Source organism: Dermacentor andersoni, chromosome 9 (genome assembly GCF_023375885.2).
Source record: "Dermacentor andersoni chromosome 9, qqDerAnde1_hic_scaffold, whole genome shotgun sequence".
Taxonomy (NCBI): Eukaryota; Metazoa; Arthropoda; class Arachnida; order Ixodida; family Ixodidae; genus Dermacentor; species Dermacentor andersoni.
The window spans coordinates 54,170,708-54,196,379 of record NC_092822.1 but is presented as its reverse complement, the minus strand read 5'-3'; the positions used below and the strand labels follow the sequence as shown (position 1 = coordinate 54,196,379).

The 25,672-nt window shown below is 45.8% G+C and overlaps 1 protein-coding gene across 1 annotated transcript in view; it reads left to right on the top strand.

The window, feature by feature from the left end:
- Positions 1-5,026: 5,026 nt before the first annotated feature.
- The window catches only part of LOC126528044 (glutathione S-transferase-like), a 111,121-nt gene continuing 90,475 nt past the window's right edge, over positions 5,027-25,672 (top strand). The window contains exon 1 of the mRNA XM_055069102.2: positions 5,027-5,328. The gene's annotated coding sequence lies outside the window, so the exon portion shown is untranslated. The remainder of the gene's footprint in view (positions 5,329-25,672) is intronic.

Genomic DNA, 25,672 nt, shown 5'->3' with positions numbered 1-25,672 from the left:
CGCCTCCGTTATCGCTCGGATCGGTGATTCGGCTCACTACGCGATAAGAAAAAAGATAAAAAATACACGGAACGCCACAAAAAAAAAGAAAAAAAAAGAAAGGACAGGGTCAATTGGCAGTCAGTGTTGCGGTTGTCTGCGCTAACCAACAGGAAAGGCAGTAAGATTAGCAATTATGGATCTATAGCGAAGCGAAAAGCTTCTCTCTACGAGCAAAATCGACCAAGGGCCATGGCCGATATCACTCGAAGCTTCGCCTGCCGATCGCTCTCATCTCTCCGCTCGGGATCAGCTGATCAAACAGCAGGAAAAACTGCATCTTGGGCCGCTTTCCGTTCGGGTGCCACGCTCTTCCGCTCTTTCACGGCCACGGCCATCTTTTTTGTACGTTAAGGTATCGATCCTTTCGAAGCAAACAAAGGCCAAGCTCTCCCCGAAATGGGCGACCTTCGAGCCTCAACTTTTCATGGCGCTCCCCAAACAACAAACCCTGTCTGGTACTTAAATTTTACCCCACAAGAGCACGCGCGCCACCTCCTGAGTAATGCTTCCTCTTTTTCTGAAAAAAAAATATACACAAAGCAGGAATAACATTCACGCGCAAATAAAGACAAGCTCAGGAACGGGACTCGCCGAAGGGGGGGGGGGGGGGGGGTAAGGGGAGCAGAAATCGCGATCAAAACCAGCCGACAACCGCCAATTCTTTCGCTTTCGTTACTCAATAGCCTACTTCCGGTTTGGCGGTATCCACGTAACCGGAAGTCGGTTGCCTGCGTCTTTGCTCCCCCCCCCCCCCCGCTCGCTTCTACTTGGTATACTTTCCTCCCCCTCTATCTATTCCTCTGCTCTCGGTGGTGATCCCGTCTAGTTCTCTGAATTGCCGCCAGGTGGAGCGGCTACTTACGCAACAACCACGTGGAGACCATCCAAAAACAAGCACACGTCAATAGTTGACAATACCTGGCGAAATAAAAGTTCACAATTGTGGGCGGTTGCATCAAACGCGCGGCTTGTCACCGCACATGACAGGAATGGTTGGAAAAAAAAAGAGGGAAAAGGAAAGTTGTCAACAACAAAATACGACACACAAAAATATATAATACATATGTTTACAGGCAGATTGTTAATACTGGGCGCGTGGTCGTAGCATGCGGGAACGCTTACTTCACAGAAATGCTGTGTAGACCTTTTAAAGGCAAGTTGAAGTGGGACGTAACAAAACAAGGCTTTATACGAATACTGAAGTGGGGGTGGCGTATCTTCGCACTGCTCCCTACACCCGGTTTGAAAGCGTTGGTCGTTGGCGAATAACAAGTCAAGCTTGAGTTTAGTCGTTCTTCAACTTACGTAAAAACAACGGAAAGGCCGCAGATATTGTTTTCATACCTGCGTGGATAATGCTCTCAGCGTAAGACGCCAAGGATTTTGTTCGTGGGAATCACCAACTCCTGCGGTATTATGCGGAGCTCTACATCTCCTTCTTAGGGCGAAGAAGAAGAAGAAGAAGAAAAAAGAAACAGAACAGCCGGAATTAACAAGGATGCGCGTGCCCTCTGTATACACGCTGTAAATAAGAATAAGAACTTAAAAAAAAAAAAACTGTTTTGCATTTTAGCATTCGAACTAGGTTCTTTAATGTTCTGGTTAGCTTGACTAGAGTCGAGAATCGGTGGCGTAGCATACTTCTTAAGCAATGCAATACTTTATTTGAAACCTAAAATATGTTTTTTGGGGTTTAACGCCCTAAACACACTAACAGGCGGTGAGAAGCGCCGTCTTGACGATCTAAATATCAATTAGGAACACATATGGGGGTTCTGTAACGCGCATAGAGCACGGGCGATTTTTTTCTCTCGCTCTGGCGCCATTTCATTGCAACAGCCTCTGCTGTCGGGAATCGAACCCACGTGACCTCGCGCCCAGCAGCAGAAACGCCATAACCAATCACAGCGACCGATAGATAGAAGCATAGTTTATCCCTGCGGAAGAGACAAAAACGAACAGAGACGCAGTCTGCACTTAGTGTTTCAATTATGATTTTTTTTGCAAATAAAAAATAATAAAATACTACCACCTTGCCCAATCTGCGCTTATCCAGAAGCATACCTTAAGCTATTGCAAGGGACATGTACTGTTACGGTATTGCGCAACAAAAGCAGCGAGGATGCGCTTATTTACCCGACTATACGACCTGCCGATTCTCTCCTCGAACGTGTTCGTTGCATAAAACTCCGACAGGAAGCGCTGCCAAAGGGAAATCGCCGCACGCACAATAAGCTCCGCGACAACAGAGCACCATCGAACGAAAGAAATATTGACAGAAATGAGAGAGGTGGAGGGAATAAATAAAGAGCAAGAAGTTGCTAAAATTCTGCGCCAGTAACACTAAATCCCCAGAAAGGCGGACCACATTTCCCAACCGTGTTACGCAATCACGAGCCCTATTCGAGAGTCGCGTAACCTTTAGACAAATCACACGCACATATTCGCACCAGAAAGCCTTCAACAGGGAAAACGAAATACATAAAAAAGGAGAAAAAATGACATAGAAATATAAGGAAACGTTGGAGCGAACAGACAAGCCACAAAAGCCGCAACCGAAAGGAAAGTCTGCGAGAGATTGCGCGAGGCGGAGGTCTTTATCGCATAACACTGGTTCTCCTGCCCTTGCCGCCACTCTCTGCTCACAACACCCTTAAAAGCGCGCGCGCAAAACACGGCAGGGCCTGCAACGTAAGCTCGCCGTACAGCTCGCCGCCACGGCAACACGCACTCTTCGCGCCGTTGCCTCAAAGCGCGCGTACAACGCTGTGCACTGCACTCATAAGCCACTGGCGCCTCCGCCGCGCATCGGAGGAGCTCAATTGGATTCTCGGAAATTTCGGGGTTCGAAAACCGACACAACCTCTCTCTCTCTCTCTCTCTCTCTCTCTCTACCACTCCGTAGCTTTTCTCGCTCCGGGGCACCCTGGGATTACACCGAACGCGCGCATCTCTGTGCTCGCCGGCCTGTCTGTTTCACAGCGGAGGGTGGAGCGTTATACAGGGGAGGGAACGGAAAGAAACCCACTTGGCCGATTCCTTTATCTTCGCCGCAACGGCTGCCGGCTATTTTCGCCCTATTTCAAGCTTTACCGCAAGCTGCCCCACCCCAGCCTGCGCTTCTCTCGCTTCCTGTGTACTTTGTTCGTGGTGGCTTCCTATACGCCAGGGGGCCTGAGCCGTGTTTTGTGCGTCTGCACGCGCCTTGCGGCCACAAGAACACTCTTAACGTCTGCTTCAAATTTGCGTGGCGGCTCCTTCGAACTGCTGCAACAGATTCTTAAACCTCGGAGCTGCTAGTGCTTGCGCCGGACCACTGGTGTGAACTAGACGCCGTAGATGCTTATTATTGTATATACTTGGGCCTCTTACATGAACATGTGGGTGTTCGGTGTATGGCCGGGTGATTTCATGCGTCACAAGGCTCACCTACAGCAGCGTGGCTAGGCGTATACCCCAGGAAAACATCTCTAGGACTCGCCAAAGAGTCTCTCTCTCTCTCTCTCCGAAAAACACGCACTGACGCCGCCAACCTACCATGCCTACGAGGCTCACAAAGGCCCTTTCATGTTGCCAAATGCAGAAGCTGCATGGTAGTCTAGCGATTAGCCAGTATACAGCTCCCAACTACGTGTTACCGCTGGGGCATGACATCGACCCCGAGTGAAAGCGGTGAGCAAAGTTTTGTTTCGATTCTATCCACTCCTCTTCATTTCATGTTCCATCAGCATTGGCCGCAATCTCATTCGCCGTGAGAGGAGGACGAAGCTGAAGACGACAAGTTTCTAATGAAGACGACGCGATGACGACGGCATAACGGAGAGGACAGACGGACACATCGAACCCAGCTTCGAGCTCTCAAATGCGGTCGTGGAAAAAGCGCGAATGCTGTTTCAGTAAGCGTGACTACAGGCTGCTTAATCTTATTTCTTAATAGAACAGATTTCGTTCAAACTCTAACGGAATATTCAGCCGTTATGAAAGCAGATGGCAACCGCATATGCGTTATCCCGCGTCAATCCGGGGAGGCGACATGCGATTTGAAACCCGCTCACGGCACGTTAGCGAGTTTCGCGGCATACGCAACCGAGAGCGGTTTATACTTCACGAAGAACAGAAACACGGACCCCGATTGTCGCGTTGCCTGCCCTCGAACTTGAAAGGAAGTATAACGGCGGGAGCTAAGTTTAAGGACAGCGAACACGCGACTCCCGAAAGGAACGAGGGGTGAAAAGAAGAGGGAAGTAGAACAGACTAAAGTTTCAATGGAGAAAATGCGTCCTCGAGGCCTGGCGCTCACTTTCTTGTGTGTGCGCACCCCTAGTGCCACACTTCCCGCCTCCAGCCGCTTTGCTCTTGCCCTTGAAAACTACATCGCCGACCTCAAGAACCCTCCTTGCCCACTCCCCAGGGTGCCATACTCCTTCCTACGCTACAACGAGAGAAACCGAAGGTCTTGATCTCTTTCATCCCCCTCCCCCCCACCCAACTCCCCCCAAGCTACGATTCTCGCCATTTTGGGGAAAAAATGTGGCTTCCTCCCTTTTATTACGCGGTAGTCTCCTTTCATCCCCAATTTAGCCTCCCCTGCCGCGTCTGTCTTTTTCAAATCCGTTTTTCTTTACCCGTTACCCTAGCTTATGCAGTCTACGCAAATCGTGCGCCGTTCAAACGACGAAAGAGTTTCCGATTTGTCCACCAAAAAACCTGCTTGAGCTTAACCCACTGAACACCCACCGGACATCCGTAAGAGGGCTAAAAGAAGCCTGCAAGGCCGAGGGCTTTGCCGACGCTCGAGAAGGTGTAGGATGCAAAGGCCAAGGTTGGTCTTTGAAGGGGTAGGCGTTGCAGACAGGAAGACACTCAAGCTGGCGGGAGGTTCCCTCAACTCTTTCTTGCTTGTTGCGCAGCACTTTCTTGTAGATTTCTCGATCGGACATCCTACTGGAAGCCACTCCTTCCCGCCATTGCTCTGTCAGCCAAAATCGAGGTGTCTTGACGCCGAACTGATCACGTTACGTGTTTTCGCAGCACCAAACGGGAGATACGGCGCGAGCGTAGCTGCTGGTGGTTGCGGCGCCACGTGTAAGGCGTCTGTTGACGCGTGTGTATATCTTGGCTGTCTAAACGACTCCCTATTTAAAGTCAGGCACCCAGTGCCGCGCCCTTCGTATCTTGTGTCTCGTCCTCCTCGGCGTTATCAACCCAGAAAACCTTCCAGAAACGCCCATGGCTTTTAAAGGATACGGCGTTTCATTAGTGTGCGACTTGCTACCAGCTCAAAATGTAAGTCAAAGTTTCACCTTCTCCGTCTTTGTTCATGCCTTGTCGCACTATAGCCAGTTCTGAGAATGGAAAACGAAGTCAGATATAGATACACGTGCTTTTCCTAGGCAACTACGTTAATTGCGGCTCCTTGTGCGTCTATCAAATTCGTGCCCGTGCATGACGACCCGCTTACTAAAATACAGACGCTAGAAAGATTTTACCCACGTAATCTTGGCTGTTGCGAAACCTTGCTTCCTCTTTATCGCTCTCGGTCCATGTCTTGTCACGTGACTTGCATGCGGGGGTTAGCTGTCTGATCCGAAGCGTTGCGTGTTCGAGAGTTGTGTTTCAGAATGAGTTGATGGGCCAAATTGTAGTGGTTGCAGAGTCAAGGCCACCCTTGATATCACATATTGTTCAAGAAAATCGCTTATGGTTGGGTGCATGTGCTTCGTGAACGACTTCCTCGAAATATTCCAAGTAGTGGCCGCTGCAATGACGAGAGGTGAACCTTACGTCTAAACATAACACTGTGCTTACTCTGGATCCATCATAAACGGCGTAGAGATACCGAGTCCCCATTGCATTCAAATGTTCGACATAATAAGACCCTCCGCGTAATAAATGAAGCAACCGTACAAACGAATTTCCGCGCTATTCATTTCAGGCGCTATTTGCGCGCTAAGATAGTTAACCAAAAGCTAAACCATTGTTAAAAATAACAGAAATTCAAACGTAATTCAACCATGTTGAAACACTTCCGTTTTGACCTCTGCTGCAAGTTTGTATAAAATGTGTAAAATGTTTAAGTAATAATAATTGCAAACTGAATGGTTGTGTGCTTTCTCGCAGTGTCAGTATGTCGACGTGTAATATGTCATGTCAGTATGTCGGCACCTTCTTTCATTGATTTTCGCACCTATATTTACAATCATGCGTTTCTTTCATGTGGCTGTGTAGGTTATCTCTAATCATGATGGACACGAAATAGTTGATGTGACCCTATATATGACGCTCTTGTGAAGAGCTTTCGCGTCGAGTTCGCATTCTTTTTATAAACTTGACAAGACTGACTGAGAATTGAAAAAGAAACTTATTTCGTTTTGCATTTGTACGCTTTTCGCGATTCTGAAGGTGCAAGAGATGGGCTGAAACAAAGTTTTCAACGAACATGCTTAACTGGCACCTGAAGGCGCAATAGAAGACCACGTGCGGTGGCAACTGTAATACTTCCTGGCGGTCATTTATTAGACACGTTACGACATACATGACACAGGTCTCTCAATCCCAACGGGACTGACTAACTAACTAACACTAGCGGTACGTGGAAACTTCCACGAAGACTCTGCGCAGCTGAAGCGTTGTAACAGAGAATTGCTCGTCATTAAGAAGTCAAACAATTTTGTTTAGAGAAATAGCGGGTTTTAGGGCACGGGCTGCGTGACTCGGCATCCACTCACCACAGCCAATTGACAAGAACAGTGCTAGCTGGCAGCCGCTTAGTCTTGCGCCTTGTGTGTGAGCTGTGTGTATAGAGCGGTGTACCGCGTCATATTGCGATACGTGTTGTGACATAAGATCTCCTCCTTCAAGCGACGAAGTGAATACGTTAAAGCCGCTATTGGGCCTAGCGTTCTTCCCGAGGCGATTTCAAATATATTGTGGCGCAACTTGACGGCAATCTTATCGTAAAGAGAAATCGCTAAGAAGGATGGCCGAAGCCCTATCAGCGACCGACTTCATCGTCCGGCAGCGTTGGCGTAGATCACGTTTTCGACTTGCGTGTGTTCAGCACTTTAGCTTAGAAACTGATAAAAATAAAAAAATGGACCTTGAGAACGGTACTGGTCGCGAAGATTTCGCCAGGCTAGGCGTAACGAAAATATTTTAAGATATCTACGATAACTCACGTGCGATTCCTCAGAGACTGTTGAGATTTTGCAGGTGGCCAGCCGACTCACTTGTAAGCATGGTAAAAATTAGAACAGCCATATAGCGCCACCTTGCTTCTATATTCGTACTAAAACGCACTTGCACAGACAGTGCAGAGGTCAAGGTTGTTTACCACGTTCTGGTTCGGTGTCGACACCCGAACGGAGAACGCAAAACACCGTTCGTGACATGTGGCCACACTACGGCCGTTCTGTTTCTCCCAGTTCTGAAGATACTTGCCTCTCTTTATTAAACTTGTCGCTGAGTGAGCTGATTGTACTTCGTGTAATATATACAAGGGCCATGAAAAGAAAACACCTGTGGAAGAAGGCTTGTGCGATCCCCTTCCACGCTCGATGTTCCTTTGTAGCGTTAATACGTAAACGTCGTTTGTCGCAGCAAATTTCGCGTAACGCGCCCTGTGTTATAAACACCAGTCATCGTTGACAGAGAAGACACATGATCATAGCTAATTTCAGACCGAAAATTGCTAGGAAGTGAGTTACTCTCGTGAAATGTTTGTTACACGTATGCAAATAGATATACACCGGCTTTAAACAAAAATACACAGCCAGGGGTCACACGTACAGCACTAGCCTGTCTAATTGAAATGAGTCTGTACGCCTCGTCTCCAATGTCATTCTTTCTTCGAGCCAAGTTTGATTGGCCTAACCTGACGTCTTGTCGTTCGCAACCGTAGAAGTTGGTTTGGCAGTAATTGTGAGCTTCTTAAAAAAATTATCTTCACTGTCTTAGCAGACAAAACTTTAATTCCGTTTTCATAAACCGTTCCGTCTGCAACAAAAGTCTTTTATCTCAAAACTGTCTCTAAAAATTATAATAAGTGAAAACGCGACTTCAATGTTCATATTTGGAAAAAACTCCCTTTTGAGCTACAACTTGGATGCCGACCACTGATGTAAAGACAGCCTTGTGGGACTCCGCCAAATCACAACACGAATTTCCTGTGAAGCTGTTTTTTTTTCGAGCACCAAGAGCTTCAGTTGCCCGTAATTAAATCAAGTACATGAAATTGTTGCCCGCATACGAAACCTTGCTAACAGAAGACGCTATCGAGCACTTGTGAACAAATTTTTTTTACAAAGGCAACAATCTTTCACACACAAATTTGCCAGAATGTTGTCCACTAGAATATTAGCCAATGTACTATAAACATTGTGTAAAGTACAGTTATGTCCGTATATGGGTAAACATGTGTGACAGCGGCCGTATGACATTTGATGTCTATTTTTTTCTCGAGGGCTACATTTGTATCCCTATAATTTAACTTCCAATCCAGGTTTACCATAGCTTTCGTATTATTTCCCGTAAATTTGATGTCGGTGCCAGTTATATCTCTGTCAGCACAACGGGCTACATTCTGCACCGCTCGTAAGCCACACTCATGATGCTGTAGATCACTTGCACATGTAATTTATTACGAAGGCTCTAATTAACCCACTCAATCTGAACTTTGGATAAACATCAGTTGTTACCTGGTCCTGACTGTCACCAAACATAAGAAGTTGCCTAGGACACCAGGAGAACCCTGCATCCCGCATAGAAATTCCGAAGAAATGGTCGTTTCCGACTCTAAGAATCTCAATGGAGCCATAAATATTAAAATTTCGCGACAAATTGCACTTCAAATACCCGCCCCTCCCCCATAAGCTTTTTTTAATAAAGATTGTGCAAAGCGGAGCTCTCTAAAGTCATCGGCAAACGTAGCTAATAACGGTTGCGCGACACTTTCTAGCTCTTGCTTAAGAATTCTTTTGAAAAATCTATCTAGATCAGCACGCACTTAACTTTGTACGGAGATTTCCCACATCTTTTCTCCAAAGTTTGCTGAATTTGACCTCGGTGGAACTTGTAGTTACGCCAGGGTGGCGGGACAAATATTGCACAGCTTGTAAAACACATTCGTAATGCTCCGGAACACTTGCATGCCTAATTTTATCAAAAAAGGCGCTCTTAACTCACACTCTTGAAACTTCACCTAAATATTGCCCATAATGTGGCCCTTATTTGCAGCCAGTATAAACAATGTGCGCTGTATATTTGTTTGAGAACGCCGGACGAAGAACCAACGAAGCCCATATCACGCATGAGAAAAAACCGAAAAAGAGTGTTGGATAGTTATTTGTAATGTTCCTAATTAAGCCAGAAAAGTTGAAATTGCACTAAGGGTCCTCCCTCCTCATTTATCCTAAATTTAAAGCTTGTGAAGCCATAAATTGACACCCGTTTCCTCAAAATGTGAAATTTATCGTGTTTTCAGTCCGCCAATGGAAGCGGTCAAACTTTTGAACTGTTTCCTGTAACGTCTGTTTCCTGTAACAGGCCAAAAACAAGGATTTAGATGTATTCAGTTAAACCCTTCTTGACAAACAAACTTCAAAGCGTAGCTGCAAAATGCCGCTTACATTCCTCGCATTTTGTTCCTTCGAAATGTAACCTACATGGGTTGTCTACTTTTCTAAACCGTGAAAACTAGTTTCTAACGTTGTAGAGCGCTTCTAGTCGCGTTAACAAATTCGCTGTAATGTTGGAAGTTTCGAACGAAGGCGAGACATCTTAGGAAGCAACAGCAGCAAGGTTTAGTGTTCGATCATGTTTCTAACGCGGTGTTCTGACAACACGTCGTTCTGAAAACATGCAGCAGGCGAGTAAAGCCGCTGCGAAACACCAAGAACAGCCGCCCAGAAAGATTCCAGGTGTTTTGCAATGCTTACGCGATAAGGTACCCTGTCAGCATGCTTCCACGTGCTTCACCTCGATGGTGCACAAGGTTACAGCGTGGGAATGCCATCGACGTTTGTCCAAAGCTCAAAGGAACGATTGCACACATTCAGCGTGACCTTTATTGTCCGCTCCACCGAGGTCACCGTACGCACCCACAGTGCATGTGGTATGCACACAGTTTCTCAGCGGTCAAGCCTAATATGTGTACGCCCGACGCTCATGCTGGGAACGGGTGCCATGGCTCCAGCAGAGCCGATTGAGCGGATCGTCAATTGACTTGGCTTAGTCGATGTCGCACCCAAACGCGAGGCGCGTCTCGTGGAGGCCTTCTAACTCTCCCAAACGCTGTCCGCGCGTGGATACGTCGATACGAGGACAGCACAACAATTTCGGCGACTCCAACGGCTGACAGCGTCCTGCGCTTGTATGAATAGGCATAGGGCACCAACTCACCCCTGCTTGCAGTTCTTCTATACTCTGACGGCGGCACCAAAGACGCGAACGCGCCGCGACTGTTCATATCATTTGGTACCGTAATGAAATTGAGGCTGTGCATCCCCCCCCCCCCACCCTTCCCCCCATCAGCAGAACTTGCGGCAATTGATCGCACGGGCCAGACTGGTATAACTGAAGGTAAAGATGCTGTTTGGTTCGTGAATTTGTTTTAATGTCAGTGGTCATAGCCTGTTCTTCAGTGATCCCTTTCCCACCACGCAAACGCGATTTGTCGGGGAAAAAAAAAACGACAGCACCAATCCGCATTGCTGCCAACGTTTGTACAACGATGGTCGAGAGAAGCGTTGAAAGCGGTCTTGTTTCTTGGAATACGGACATGTTTTCCGCTTCCTTGGGATACACCTTGCCCTGGCTCATGTGAGACGGGCCGTAATGTAGTGTTTCTGATGAGTTTCTAGAACCTGAGGTTTTTTGTTTTTAAACACCACCTCATTACATGGGCATTCTTATACTGCGCTTTATCTTGAACGCCCCGCGATGGTTATGAATCACACCAGTATACCTCGGACTCCAAAGAAACTTTGGTTTACGCGACGGGGAAACGTGTTATTGCCGAAGCATTTGCATCTTCAAACTTCTTTAAAATGGTGCTTACGTTTCGTTGCCACCGTTCTAATGTAAGTGAAGACGCGAGACAGTGCTTGCGAAAGCCTACTCATTCCTTATTGGAATGTCCGACACACCTATCTGTGACTCGTGCAACTGTGAAGATACGATTGAGCGCGTGTTGTGTTTTTGTGATCTCTATGACAACGAGCGCGACGTTCTCCAGAGGGTGTTAAACCGATTAGATAACAGACCATATTCAGAGACTAAGATTCTTGGACCATGGCCCCATGCGTTGCAGGCTTACAAAGCGACGTGGACACTGCTACGTTTCATGAAAGTGACTAGCCTCTGTGACCGATTATAGGCGTGATGTTATGGACATCCGCATGTACTCACACCTATAGTACCTTGTTCCTTCCGTCTCCTTTCGTTTGTTCCCTTAACCCCCCCCCCCCCCCCTGTGTAGGGTAGCAAACCGGCCCTGCGTCTCGTTGACCTCCCTACCTTTCCTTCCTTCCTTTTCATCCTCCTCCTGAGATGGTGCTAAAAGCTCCACATCTCATACAGATGAGAGAAAAAAAAAGAAGGATAGACGCCAGTATTGTAAGAGCTAGCGCGCTGAGTGCCCACCACTGCTGCAGTAATGAATGTCACAAATTTTTCCATGATTTCCCAATGATAGTTAGTGTTCACAATCATGCGTGTCAGGAGGCATCGTGCTCAGTGTACAATTGCAAGTTAGAATGAAATTAGGTGTTCAATAAAAAAGGACACCATAGAATTCCTTTTTCCTATTCATAGATTAAACAGGTTCTCTGACGGTGCTCCAACTAGTAGCCTCAATGTGCTTAACGATATGGCAATAATAAATGTGCCAGTGTTTTCCGTAATGAACTTAGGAACGAAACACAATGCAATTACTGAACATAAATGCTAATGAAATCAACCATTTGTCAACATCTTAATTGTCCGGTTGGGTAGGAAAATTGGCCAAAATAAATAAAAGCATGCCGGTATCATCTGACGTGGACATGCGGTTCCCGTGGATCTATAGTGGTGGAAGTGCGCAAGGATGTTTCGCAGTCCGACGACAAGCTAATCGACATGACAGCGATAGAAGCAGCACATGTGCTGAAGGTGAGAAAGTTTTGCATGGAAGATACATACTTCATATTCTGGGACGTGGTACATGAGTAGATTCATGTAAAAGTAACAGCCGCTCAAAGTTCTGTGGCAGCTGTAGATGTGAAGGAGGAAGAAAGAGAGGAAATGACAGAGAGATTCAGCCAGTGTAAATAGCGGCTGGCTACCTAGTGGTGAAAAAAAATGGGGAAAGGAAACAAAAGGTAACATAAACAGAGAATGAATAAAAAATGGAGATCAAAAGATGCACACAACAGCGATTCAATGCGCTGGAACTTTGAGTCAGTCCCAAAGACCACAAGCCCTTAAGCATCGCAGCAACCCGTTTAAAGTCTGAAGTGCGGAACCCGGTCTGAACCAGTGTCTCTGGACTCTCCTCCGTCAGGGGGCAACCATCCAGTGTTTCAAACACACTCGACACAGCCCTTTTCTTGCCACATTGTAACGGGGACTGTCACAGAAGAGTTGCTTTATCGTCTCGTCGGAGCCACAGTTGTCGCAAGCAGGACTGTCGGCGACTCCACGTGCTGGCTTTTGACGTCCTTCGAGCGTCTTCCAAAGGCTTTCGTACGATACATTGGTGATTGTTTCTTTGGCATCAAAAGAGAATGCAGTAGAGCCATTCACAGTTCGCTTAAACAGCATGGAGGAAGCCATACGGTTAGCTACCGAGAAGGAATTTGCTGACCATGTGCCGCTCTTGGACGTACTGGAAAGAAGCCAAAGTTCATCTGCTTTCTTACACACCACGTAGTACCTTCATTTTACATCCGCTGACGCACCCTGCCACCAGCAGCAAGTGATTGTGCCCTGTAGATTTGCTCGAATCAGAACCTAAGGCATGCTCAGGGTACGCCATGAACTTTATGAGTGCATTTGCCCTGAAAGTTTAATTCGTTCCCTGATACATCGTTCACGGAGACCTGCGACATCGAACTGCGCGCGTCCTGGAGGCCTCGTCGCCATTTTCTACGTTCCTGGAATGAGCGAGGCCTTGGCACGTGTTCTGCAAACCTATGAAGTTGAAGTTGTTGCGCGAACTGATATACACGTGAGAGAAAAACTGAAAAAGATAAATGTTTGCAGGCCGTTTTCTGCGCAAAATGCGACTACGTTTAGATCAGCGAAAGCGGCAATCTTTTAAGGAGAAGCGCTTGAAACAACGTTGGTATGATGTCAAAAACAAGAATTGGGCTTCCAGCGCACTTGCGGTGCAATAGGGCCCCTCTAGACGTGACACTGACTGGGAAAAAGGCGCGAAGTAAAAAATAAAATGGGTTGCACGGCAGTATATTTCGAGTCCCTTGCTATCCAGGCTGCAAGATAAATAGCCGAATCGCAACAAAGCCAGTATTACCCTTAATACGCAAGATGTGCATTTATTTGTACTAGAATGTATATACTTAAGCTCACCGTTTCGAGCAGTTAGTGCTTGTGAACGACGCTTCCGTACAGAAGCCAGAACATCGTACCTATAATAAAGCGCATTTTTACAGCGTCCTTCCGTTTCTTTTGGCATAAAAGACTAACTCTAACTCAAAAGCGTGCAAACGTTCACGGGCGTGTTGCAGTTCTCGCCAGCATCGGAGACAGTCTACTGTAACACCTAAGCAAGCTTCAAGCCCAAGTAATGGAAGGTTCCTTAACGATGTCTGAGCTTTGTATGCCCCCACGCACGTCGACAGCAAAAGCCAAGAAAGCAGATATTGTGGCCAATATCGCTGCTATTTGATATATTTTTTCATGTTCTTTTTGCTGGCGAACCTATACGGAATGCACAATATAACTTATATTAAGCGAAAAAGAAAGCGCGACTATGTTTTCTTGTGCGCGGATTAACTTACCGCTGAGTTTCCGAGAATTCGTCTCAGCCACAAGCTATATAGTTTGGACGGCAGACCTGCATTACCTTTAACTTCGACGCTGTTTTCACGAAGGTGCCTTTTCGCTGGCTTTCATAATCAGAACAAGACCTAATAAGTGCGCTGCCGGTTTAACCGTTTACCGTGAGTATTGGAAAGCAACCCAGGAGATGCAAGATTGCTTGTATGAGCTGGGCCAAAAAAAAAAGAAGATGCTGTAAGGCTGTAATAAGCCAGAGCGAACGAGGCCAAATGCTTCAAAAATGATATATGGAGGGTAACAGTGGAAACTGGTGTTCGCTCTAGCAACGTATTAAACACAATTCAAGTATGCGCACGGGGTCCCACCAAGCAACGAGTGAGAATTATCTCGTGCCGAGCACAGCTGTCTTTTAACCTATACGCGTGAGCAGCACACGATACCTTCCAAACATGCTTCAGAAACGAGTGGTTTCTTGTTGAAGATTTATGCATCCACCGGCAATGTTTTCCCAAATTCCCGAAAAAACTAACTGTGGCAACCGAATTTAAGGTTCTTAGTTATATGGGCCATGTTATGGTTTATGTGTTGGTAGGTAAAGTTAGGATTCTGTAGTGCAGCTACGACCTTTTCGGCAAATTATTTATAGAAGTGTATTAAAGCGGTGAGTGTATGTTTTACGCGCAGCATAGCAAGTTTGACCACAGTCCTGGAAGGACAGAGTGTGGAACCGACTTCATAGTTGAAGAAAATTTGGGACACGTGAAGGCTTACGTGCGCGTAAAATATAACTTGTGTTCATTAATTACGACACTGTCATGCATGGCAGCTCTGCAAAGCGTTGTACTAGAGTTACCAGCATGTTTTCTCGGTGTTCAGGGAGAACAACGTATGCCCCTGAATTGAATGGGCGCCATGTCATAGGTCCCATATGGGGAGCCTTTTAAATCTTATGTTTCGACTACGGAAAATAAAATGACTAATACAACTTCACCCAAAAAAACGGCTTTATTGAAAATTGGGATGTCATTCTGCAAGGTAATCAATAAGTCGAATGGGGTTTTCGATTAAGCTTTCATGCCGAGCAGACTGCTTTATGCATACATTTTTAGGGAAAACCTATCATATATCTTTAACGCACGTTTAAGTCTGTTCAATAAAGTCAGGCATTTGCATCTAAAGCTGCAGTGATGCACAGTTATGTAACTTCATGTTGTTCCGCGCCTATGCGAAAGTCCGCATGTCTGTCCGTGTTTTCGCACACATGAACACTTACTTTTTCACTAATTTGTGGAAGGGTCATCTATATGTGCCTTCTTTGCAGTTTTTTCTGCGCCATGCTCTCACTAGTGTGCGAGACATTGTGTTTTGCTCTTAGGCATCACTTATAGTTTCGCTGTGCTTATCAACAGTCCTATTGACGCTGACGTTGTAACGCTAAGGAGTATTGCACTATACGTTCTCAGACTTTATATGTCACGGTGCCCATATGGATGCCCAACTCACGAATACGAGTCATCATTTTGTTTTCGTTGACCTTTTGAGTGCTGGTAAACGGGCGGTGTTTTCCGTCTCGAAACCGTCTTTGCAGGGTACACAGTCGGTTCTTCGACTTGAATCTCACGACCAGGTGAGGTATGCAATCGTAAAACTTAACCATCGCGTGAAATTTGTTTGCAGTGGTCATTATCTGGCCATTCGAGGGACCGTTGAAAATGGTTAGGCAGGCAAGGAGGTCCCAGCGTCACTTGGAAAAAGACCACTTCGTCCTCGTTCCGCTCGCCAGGGAAGACGCGCTGTCGGGGAGCTTCGCCACCTGGCACACATACTCCCGTAAGCACAGTAGAACGCCCCAAGCATAAGGGACACCAGAGACCGCACGAACTGGACCCTTCGCTGCAGCTTCGACCTCCGCCATGGGCGTCAACAACGTCAAATATCGCTTATGTATCATCTGTGATTAGGAGTTGACGCCGCCGAAGCTTACACTACACCAATTGCTTTGGCCGACAGTGATATCGACTGCGAAGAGAACATCGAAGATTTATTCCGCTACTGTCCCCGACTTGAATAACAAACACAATCTCTCTCCAACGTACTGCGACGGCTAGACGATCGGGCACTGTCCACGCAGGCGCTATACTCGATCACCGTCCCCGTCGCTCGGCCCCTTGCATGGAAGTGAATGCACTTTTTCGCTTCTTGAGGGTGATTGACCTGTGCGAACGTCTTCAACTGCGTGGCGCTGTCAGCGAGCTTACACGCATTCATCACGTCTTTCATTCCTCACCCTCGCTCATTTTTTATACGTTCTGTTCTTCTCCCCCACCTTAGGGTTGCCAACTAGACGCGCTTTTCTGGTTAACTCACCTTTGTGCCTTTGCTCGTGGAGACGTCGTAGTGTATTTTGTTTCATTTTATTTATTCGCAGTTTCTGACGAAAGGAGTCCTTGCACAAATTTTCTAACACTGGGGCAAAGTGCGCAAAACAATTATACACACCACATCTACAGCTTTTGATCAGATAGTTGCGGGATGGCAGGATTTCGGACAAGAGACCACTGGAGCTTGATGTTACACTGTTAATAATTTCTTCCGTTAAGTAGAGAGTTCTTAAAACGCCATAACACGCATCCTGTAGTTAAAAACAACACCGAAGATAGCTAAAATAAGGTGCAATGTTCGTTTTCTTGAGTAATCCTAACCTATACCCGATGAAGAAAAAAAGAAAGCGATAATATGGCTATACTACAAGCCAGAAATCAGTCAGAGGGCTGGTCGTTGCCCTTTTCAAGCCCCGTAAGCCGTCCATTTTTTAATTTTATTATTTTCTCTCGTTGATTACAGGATATCATTTCCCAAAATGCTGGCGGTAGAAATAAAAAAATCGCCACAGCACAAAAAACAAGAACAAATTGTGCCAACAACGCGTACTACACGAAGCCCTTCTATCTTTTAACGAAACAGTGTAGATTAAGCAAGCTAAGGAGAGCCCCTTCGTTAGAAATTACGTCATTCCCAGAGTGACGTCATGCAGTCTGTGGACGACGGGAAAAAGATACTTAAAAACGATGCAAAGCAAGAGGAATAGGGAGGTCTAACCCTTCCTTGGAAAAAAAGAAAAAGGAAAAAACGCGCCTCACGGTAGCAGCGACAGGGCGTGCCCCAACATTAGGAATAATACTGTCGTTTTTCTCTGGCCCGGTCTCCCTCGCTTTCTCTTTTATTTCCGCCGTCCTTCATTTCCGCATCCTTGTCACAATTCTTGCTGTCACAATTCTTCGCGCCACCTCGAGCGCGGTTATTTTTCCGTCAGACACGTACAGTTTCAATGTTCTCCGTATACCCGCCTGGCTCTCCCACGTTTGTTTCAGATTTTGTTTCTCTGGGAACAGACCTTTCCCGCATCGCGGCATGGAGCCTTCGCGATAAACCCTCGCTCTAGAGGGGAAAAAAAGGAAGAGGGAAAACAGTTCCCGTAGACCATTCTCAATTTTACAACTTCCAACCGTAAGGTTACGAGTGCGTGGAAAACAGCGCATAAAAACAGGGACAGAAATTGGGGAAATTGAAAGAGAGAAAGAGAAATAGAAACAGCTGAAATCGAGGCTTACGGTGTATGCGCAATCTGCCGCGTCAAACGTTGATTCGTTGCAAAAACGCCGCCGTGTACAGGGAACAACCCCTTTACGCGGGCGTCACCCGCTTCCCTTAGTCCCGCTATACTTTCGCGACGCAGACGCCACTAAACCCTTTCCTCCCTACCAACCCCTTCCCCAACTCACGTAGCATCGGCGCAACCTTTTTCCCCCCCTCCAGTTTCTTGCACCAAGTGGCGATCCGCAATTCCTGGCCTCTGCTGCTGCTGCTGGCGCTGGTTCTCCTTTTATTTTGCGCCCGAATCTGCCCGCCCGCCAGCGTTCGATTCGTTTTGTTCCGTTCTCCAGTTTTCCCGCTGCCGAAGTTATCTCTCCCCACGTTCGGGGGAAAGGGAAAGAAGGTGAAACGAATGATTCTGCGTAGATGCGCGAGTTTTTTGCGCCACGTTTTGGGGCGAGATTTGGGGATGGAAATAAAAGGGAGCGAGCGGGTAAGGGTGGGTGGGGAAGTGTTGGGAGGCAGGGGTGTGGCGCGCATGAGTGCGCTCTCCCGTCGGAAGCACGAGCTGCGCGCGAAGAACCCTTGAAAATAAAAAAGGAGAGCGTCGAACCAATCGTAACGAGGCGGCGTTTTCGCGTTTGCGAATCGGTGATACCCGCACCGGCGTCGTCCAACTGGCGTTCGGGATTTCAGAATCCGGGATGCCGAGCGTGGCGATTTTCTTGCTTTTCTTGATACGCATTACCCGCTTGCCGTTCCCGAAATGGGTGTATTTTGAATAAACAGTTGACAATCGCCCTACGTGGCACGATTTTTTTTTCTCATAAGTTGAATAAACCAATGAGAATCGGTAGCGTATGGCGTTGTGCGTGAATGAGTCGTTTATCATACTAAAATTTGGATGTCCCGACATGCATTGTGCTGGCAACATTGCCGTAGTAAGCATGTATGGCGCGAAATGAAAGGTTATGGTAATTTTGGGCGACTAAGCCAGTTTTTTGGAATTGGCAAATTTGGGGGGAAAATGCACGTTCTGAAAAAAAAGATTACCGAATCGGTGTTTTTCATGTCTCATCATACTCCCACGTACTTTGTTGAAATTACATATGAGGCCATGAAACACTCAAGCTAGGTAGAACTGGCCAAGAATGTTTCGTATTACAAATCGCAATTTACGAATATTCGAATGTACGGCAAAGCAAGGGCAATCGTTCCCGAAACTTTCTACTCGCTTTCTGGCAACATTAGCTATATGGCTATTATATTTTTTTTTGAGGTACGCCGCCACGCAGACCCATTCTTCCTATATAACTAACGCTAACTTCGATTGGTTTTCGGCCAGAACGCAGCCTTCACTGACGTGTAAAAAAGCGTCCTCTCGCTCTTGAATGCGGCACTTTTATACACTTCTTAAATCAATGGGATCACAAATCCTCGTAGTTCGGATGCTTGCTATATAAATGTATGTCAAGTGCAGGAAATATCTCCGTACGCTACCTCTGTGCATAGAAAATGAAGTTCGCTGTATTAAAAAAAAAAAAAGAAGAAGAAAGACAGAAATGTAAGCAGAAACTATTAGTACAAAATTCAGGTTTAGTACTGACAATTTTAGAAGAGTTCACTGCAAGAAAATATTATAGAAAAATGCATTAGACGACGTTTTCAACTGCGTAGTTTCACAGCAAGAAAGCCATCAATATTCTGCATAGTTCTGTTCGGGAGGAGTTTAAAGGGTACGGATTGAACATTTGGCATTATGGCGTTTGCACAGGTTGGATATCATGGTTAGTTGCATTCTAAGTTTGCAATGTTCGCAAAATGCCTACGCCGTATAAAGCCATGGATATATAGTTCAATTTGAGGTTAAAAAACAGAGACTCTGGGAAGCTTCCGATTTTTCACAAAGTAACAGAAATATAGCGAATGCAATTGACAGTAGTGAACCGCAGTAGTTGGGCAAAACGGAAGCCCGTAAATTTTCAAGAGATCAATTTCCCCGCACATTGCGCGTGAAATTACAAATATCGGGACTTGAGGCACGACACGCATTCTTTTTATTTCTCAACGTAGAAAGGGCTTTCGTTTTCTGACATCATACAACGTGATAGGAAGTTATTTGTGGCACAGTCTCGCCGTTTCGTAATAAAACTTGATATATCAACTTTCAGCGTGATATTATCAATTCAAAACATATTGGTGAAGTATTTTATATGTGTACTCCCAGATTTAGTTCTCGTATATCAACATACATAATCCAGAAAGTGGAATGGAAAATGGCGCCGTGGAAGCTCAATCGGCAAGAGCATCGCTCGCGTAATGCGAAGTTCGTGCCCAACCTGCGGCCAGTTAGTTTTTCCATTCACCTTTATTTACATTAATTTATCATATCGTTAATTCAATTAATAAGTGCATGTATTTTCCCCTATGCTGTTTTTGTTGACTTCTGATTATATGACAGAGAGAGAAAGAGAGAATCGTTTGCGCACTACATGCTTTTACTGCGGATGTAATGCCGTATTGCTATGATGGGTGCTAAAATGGAAGCTCGGACGAGTTGGCTTGGTTTACTTGCGATATTGAAACAGCGCAACAAGGCGGGAGGCGAGACGAAAAAAGACAGACGAAGCGCTGGCACAGTGCTTGTACATTTTGTTAAATTTTCACGGCTTCCGTCATTTGCATATTCTTTGAACACCAGGACCAGAATCAAGGCAAAAATAGACTAAAGGCTCTTGTTTCTTAGTTATAGTGCAAAATATTTTATTCAAGTCCATGCAATGGCTACCTGTAGTAAAATTCGTGCTTACATGTTGCCTGTCGTTGAAAAAAAAGAGAGCCCACGTTGAAATTTTGTTGTAAGGTGTTCGAGATGCGGTATGTTTTGAACGAGAACGTGTTCCCTCGTGCAATGCCTATCACGTGCTACGAGCCATTACAAGACTGCCGAAGGAGGAGCACATTCTTAATGAAGAGAATGGAGGAGAGGTCGGCCTGTAGAGCGTGTCTCTAGCCTACTACCCCTCACCGAGGTAATGAGAAGCGGTAAAGACAAGGAGAGAGAGAGAGGTAGATGACAGAAGAATATGGGACGACGAGCGACTATGTTCACGTTGTCCAATGCGCGGATGTTCACTATGGTCGCACTACACGCCCAAGACATTCTCTCTCGCAAATGCATTTGGCACAGTATTTACGCCGCACATGTCTTTTAGGGAGGCGCGAATGCTTGAAACTTTCAAATAAGGAATCGAATAGTGTCCTATCCGATTCAGTCTTCAAATCAAATAGTCGCTATTCTTAAATGTGAATATTTTATGAATACTTCTGGAATATTTCAAAACGCCAACTGCGCCCAGATAAACATAAAATTGCAGCAGAAGTATACTAAGTTTTTACCCTTGAGGGCATATGAGCGACAAACCGTGAGAAGGTGCTTAATGGAACAGGCTGCGTACGTCACTTAGGGAGTCACACTTTGCAGGCTGTACAACGATCATTAGCACTCTCTGAAGAGCCCTGTGTATGTGGAGAAGCTACTTGTTTGCTTCTAATGCTCCATTTGTGCTTTTAACAAACAGCACTTAGTAACGTACTGTGAAATGACAGCAACTTGCTAACGTTAAGAACACTGTGTTGCGAACATCGTTTTATGATAATTGTGACAACGGCTGCTCATTATTTGAAAACTATTCGAAAAATATTCGGCTCGCTTGTGGCACCAAACGACACGTGTTCGATTCGGTCTCAAGAATCACTATTAGCACACCCCTACATGTTTTACAGAGGGGCGTCTAAGCCCACCACACGTAAGAAGTGCAGGAGTGATTTCAGGGCTCTTTGACCATGGTCAACCTGTCTGCACGCAACCACAACATTCTTCTTTGAAAGGGGCGGCACTACAGACGGTTAATAAAAGTTCGGCAGCATGTTGCACTCCTGCAACACGTGAAGGCGAAAGCCTGCTGCGATCTTAGTAAGGCATTTAGTTGTACGATCCGAGAGGCCAGACTTCTTGCAAGACATGACGAGCCGCAGTGTGAAGTAAACGTGCGGCGAGCTGTTAGATACAGCCTCCTCTCTACGTTGCCGTCTCGCATCGTCGCGTTACTGCCCTCGCAGTTCGGCTTCTTCGGCTCGTTTTTGACGCTTAGCTGTGGCTTCGCGCGCCCGTATAGCGAGGTAAGACTCGCGCCTACGACGTTCCTCTTTGACTTTACGTTGCATCCTCTCAGCAGGAGAGAGCCGCACTCGCGGTCGAACGCCTTGTTCCCGCCGCTTCACACGTCGCACCTCGTTTCTCGCTTGGCGAGCATCTTCGACCGTAGCGTACATCCGAGGGGGGTATGCAATGCTTTATTGATGGTTCGGATGCTTGTTTTGAGCTTGCTCTTAATTGAAACGTATGCTTTTCTGCGTGTCTTATGGGTGATTTCAATGAATGTATGCACTGTTTGCTTCACTTTGCTGAGCGCTTGTAGCCTCTGCCTTTAGGGGGTATGAACCATTGCTGATGATATTTCTTGTACCATTCGACTAGACGCCGCGTTCTTCAGGTATGAGCCATTGGATTGTGTCATTCGCTCGGCCGCATAGTGAGAGGCTACGCAAAGTATATGGTCTATTGTCTCGAGAGTGGGATAAACACTACAGTCAGGGTCGCGTTCCTGTCCAATCTTATGAATTGTATCGGTGAGTGTACGGCACACCGGGTCGCAATCAATGGAGCAGTGTTTCCTGGCCTGTCTCGCAGTCGAGGCGGAAGCCGAAAAACAGAATGTTGCTTATATATGCACACATGTGCATCACTGCATGATTTTATAGTGAATACGTGGCCCGAGTTAGATTTTCACCGGAAGTAGCTGGCACACTGACGTATTTTCTCTACGGCGACGAAGCATAGTGACATCTTCATTATTGTAAAGCTTCAGCAGAACAAAATAATTACTCTATGTTTCCAGCACCACGTGCGTTTATCCTACACGCAGATACTTTTTTTACTTGGACAACATATAGCATACATAGCATATTGTTTCAGGCTTACGGCATGTGATTTTCAAGCTATAAAGCAAAGATGACATACATTTTGCGTATAAAAAGCATAATCTGTTGTTTGCCTTAGAATAGGACGACTATAAAAGAGTATCGCGGCTGAATACAGCAAATTGTGATAGCAAATTTATTGATCTTAGACATACTGCGCTCTTAACAATTTAACGTTTGAATATCTTGCATGTGATAAAACGCATTTGTATACGTTTGAGGTGACGGAGCTTCCATTACGTACTGGTGAAATTTATGATTAATAACATTATGCGAAGTTGCGTAACGCTACACTAGATTGATCGCGAAGAACATGTATTTCCACTCGTAGGGAATGGTTTGTTTCAACTTTGCATTTTCCGCTTGCAAATGGTGCAATCAATAAAAAAAAAGAGAAGGTAGTTTTCAGAACAGGAACGCAGTGCGGCAGTACAAGAAGCTGAAGCCCTTAAAAATAATTTTTCTGCATTATTAAGAGAAACGCTCGATACTTTAACACTACCTAAGGTTTTGTCGAGCATGTCTGTAAGCAATTCAAGAGCCGCAACAATAGAAATGCGGCAGCAATTAAACGTGATGATCAAACGAGTGATGTGCGCTACAACGATTGATGTTTAGCTCCTTTTCACGCGGCGAACACTTGAACAAGAGAAAACGAACGAAAAAGGAAGTATTGTGTATTCAACAGAAATGGCATGTAAGTGAAGGTGGGAACCGTCATTACAGATACTTACAGCCTCACTAAAAGCCATATTAGTACGATTCGCTTGGTGAAGTGTACTTGAACATGACATGCACCAATCTCAAAAAATAGCATGGCTACCTAACAAGTCACTACATAGAGACTGCGAGTTTTATGCCGGCTCTTCGGTATCTCTAAATGGCATGGACTTTTTAATGATACAGCGCATGGCTTTGCAGCGGCCTCTTCGAATTTCTCATATTGCTTTACATTTTGTGAATTCGGCCGACGCCATCGCCGGTCACGTGCCACCAGGTCCCGTGCCACAACCGATGGGCAACCGATTATGCGCTCAATCTTGGCCGCTCCTGAAGAACGTTACTAGCGATGACGGCTTGTACAATGGGCCGTGTGGGCAATATAATTCACTTTTCTCGCTCTCCAAGAAATGGGCGCACGCCACTGTTACACGATGAGTGTAAGTGTATAAGCCTCAAATGTATTTAAATATTCATAGTTGATGCATTCACAGGTCTCTCTGCGTAAATCTCTCCTCCCCATTCTTGCCCCCGACAAACTTTAAACAGCGCCTTCATCCTTTTGATATCGCTGCGTCGACCACACGAAGTGAGCATCCATATGTACCGCAGTTTGCATTTCGGTTAGCTTGTGAGAGGTGTAGTGCCTAAACATAAACAATGCATGAAATCAGAGTTGCGACCAGTGCAAGTTCAAGATCAAGTTCATTTATTTACCACATACATTGAGTTTCACATAAGTGGTTGGAACGAGGGAAGAAAAAGCTGCATTGAAAACAGCTTGACTGGCCCCACGTCCCCGGTAAACAAATATTTCATAAGAATAAACTTCGCACAGGAAAAAAAAATTGAGATCATTGGACGCATCGCTTTAGTTTTGTACCGTTTATTAAGTGCTTCAGGAAAGCTTCGTTTCGCATAGATCGTATATATTGAAAGATGTACTTTACATACGCATACCGATTTCGCATGGCGGTAATTTATATTGGCGGTAAACGGAGCTGTAAGTCAGGCACCAGTAAATGTACACGCGTGTTCGCGTAAGGTAGTGGGTTTTACGGAGCCAATGTATGATTTAGTGACATCAAGCCAAGTCGCGCCGCTGCTGTCATTCCTCGAGAGCAGTCTCGAAACGTATGTGTTGTTGTCGAGGGCAAAACAATTTCCAGTAATTCATGGTTACAAACAACACTCGATGCTAGCGCAAGAGACGAAGAGAGAAGTGCACGACATGAGCGCTGTCTAATAACGGAGGTTCTTATAGGGATTTACCGGGAATATCTACACATGCAGAATCAAAAAGCAAACATTGCAACAAATGTGGCTGCGCACCAGAACTCAGCAGATTCTTAGATTTGTATAAGACCCAAGCTAGCCGTGAGCTTACAGGCTTTTCTCGCTAAGAAACCCAACGGCGCATCTGCGGGTTAGGAATCGCTAACCGTACACAATATGGAATATAATTACACGGACAAATCTTGAAGAGCGTGTGCCGATTGATACTCCGTCACGTGTGATTTTATCTGCATTTTTGCTGTGTTGTGTTGTCTTTTTTTTGCGTTAAGTTTTCAGTTAACTTTCTTTTGTTTGCTATTTGTTTCTGTATGTGTGTATGTTCCGGGTAGATTCCAACACAAAATTTTTGTTGAGACAGCGCTCGTGTCACGGGATTCTTTCTTTGTCCCTTGTGTTGGCGCTGAGTTTTGTTTTAAACCTTGAATCCGATACAACTTGCCCAATTTACAGTCATAATTTCCACCGATCGCACAGTGCCCAGCCAGATAATGCATACCTCTGTGTCCCTGGTGATACGTGGTGTCTCTATCGCTACGTGGTGCACTTGTCGTGCCACCGATACCAGATACTCGTCAAATCCGTGGTGCGCTATATTTAGCATGTCTTACAGTTTGTATCGCCTTATAACAAGTGCAGCAACCACGACGAAGAAAGGGGAAGCACAAATGTCCCGTCTTCTTTTCTGAGGTGCTGCCCTTGTTGGCATGATAGAAATTCTAAATTGTGCAGGGTAGTAAACTGAACTTTTTCTTTAGGCTCTCTGCGTTTCCTTTTTTTAGATCGCTATAATGTTTGACCCGACTGGCCAAGCTGTGCGCGCCGTTAAGCTATATTTTGAGTGTTTAGCGAGGCTGGGAGCTGCGTTGTAGTCGCAAAAGAACTCACGGGACGGATGCGAGTGTGAATAACTGTGATGCAGGGAAACTGTTTCTTCTCGTAACCTCAAGTTCGCCGAATCGCTGGGGTGTGTGAAAGTGCC